Below are 1,763 nucleotides of genomic sequence, written 5' to 3' on the forward strand. Positions count from 1 at the left end.
ACCTTTGTGTAATGTTCTCTTCTTGAGTGTGAGCTCATGTATTGACTTACTTCTAATGAATCATCTATGGCAGAAGTGATGGGGTGTCACTTCTGATATTAGGTTCAAAAAGACTGTGACTTCCTTCTTGGGTGCTCTCTCTCACTCCCTGGCTCACGCATTCTGAGGGAAGCCTTCTGCCATGTTGTGACCTGCCCTATGGAGAGGCTCATGTAGCAAGAAAGTGAGAGAGGCTTTTGGCCAACAGCCAGTGAGAAACTGAAGACCACTGCCTAATAGTCCATGATGAACTGAGTCCATCTGACAACCACATGAGTGAGTTTGGTAGTGGATTCTTCCCCAGTTGAGATTTCATATGAGACTGCAGCCCTGGCCAGTGACTTGACTGCAAACTCATGGAGACCTTGAGCCTTCCAAAGATAGAAAATCATTGCACACTCTTACAACAAGAGATAAAGGCCTTTCTGAATTAGACATATAAAGACACACAGAGCACTTTCACCTTCAAGAATAAACAGAAATCCAGGAGAAGCATTCTTGCCCCCATGAGCCTCTGCCATGCACCCCAACTGTCTGATTGAAGTAGGGCATGAAACCCAGGGCTGATGATTGCTGCTGTTTTGACAATGAGGATATAATCTGGTGAGAGGAGGGGGGCTTCTCCCTCCTGGGGCTCATAATGGCCAGAGAAGATTCCATGCACTGCCTGCTCTCTGCCCTCAATTTGCTTTTTTGGTTAATGTTCATCAGCGTGTTGGCAGTTTTTGCTTAGATGAGGGACTACCTAATAATGTTCTGACTTTAACTGTAGAAACAAGGTGGAGGAGAGGATATCTTGACCTACTTTCCTATGACTCACCTGGTCATGATTGCTATTTGCTCTTTTCCTTATTATTGTGGGGATGTCAGGATATTGTGGAACAGAGAAAAAATCCTGTGCTGCTTGCGTGGTACTTTGGAAGTTTACTTGTCATTTTTTGTGCAGATCTGGCTAGTGGCATTTGGACATATGAAGAGAAGTGATTCCAGTACAGTGGTTAGATGTAGTCACTTTGAAAGTCAGAGTGGCAAATATGACTTACCTGGATACCAGTGGCTTACTCATGGTTGGAAGGTTTTCAGTGGGAGTTTAAGTGTTGTGGAGTGGTATGTTTCAATGACTAGTTGGAAATGACAGAGACGGACTAGCCCCCAGAATCCTGCTATGCTAGAGAATTCCCAGGATGTTCCAAACAAACCCACCAGGAAGATCTCAGTGACCTTTATCAAGAGGATTGTGGGAAGAAAAATGTTTCCTTTTGAAAGGAACCAAACAATCACAGGCGCTAAGGTTTCTGGGAATTTCCATTAAAGTGACATAAACCTGGCCATGATTCTCACCACGACTTAGCTCTGGGCTCTGTATTATGAGAGAAGGGAGCCTGAGACAGACCAAATGATATTCCTGAAGCTCCTCTCAGCAACCCATGTCACTCAGTAAAACTGTCGAAACCAAGCCTGTCAAGGATCTTTGAACATATATCCTTGGCAAACAACTTTAATACACCCTTTGAAATGGAGTAAACACTAAGAATGCCAAAGAAGGAAACTACAAACTTGTTTTATTGGACTTGTGAATTTTTGAGTACACACTTAACTGTTTCAGAAATTTGTAGAAATAAACATGTTGCTATAAAAGAATGCCTGGGCATATAATTTTCTACCCTTATAAATGAAGAAAAAAGTTATTATGTTATGTCACCAGCTGGACACTAATTGATGCC

General features: G+C 42.7%; 1 pseudogene; it reads left to right on the top strand.

The window, feature by feature from the left end:
- Positions 1–679: 679 nt before the first annotated feature.
- LOC102131938 (tetraspanin-12 pseudogene) lies at positions 680–1,563 on the top strand (annotated as a pseudogene).
- The last annotated feature ends 200 nt before the right edge of the window (positions 1,564–1,763 follow it).

The sequence above is a fragment of the Macaca fascicularis genome, chromosome 1 (genome assembly GCF_037993035.2).
Source record: "Macaca fascicularis isolate 582-1 chromosome 1, T2T-MFA8v1.1".
NCBI classification, from domain to species: domain Eukaryota; kingdom Metazoa; phylum Chordata; class Mammalia; order Primates; family Cercopithecidae; genus Macaca; species Macaca fascicularis.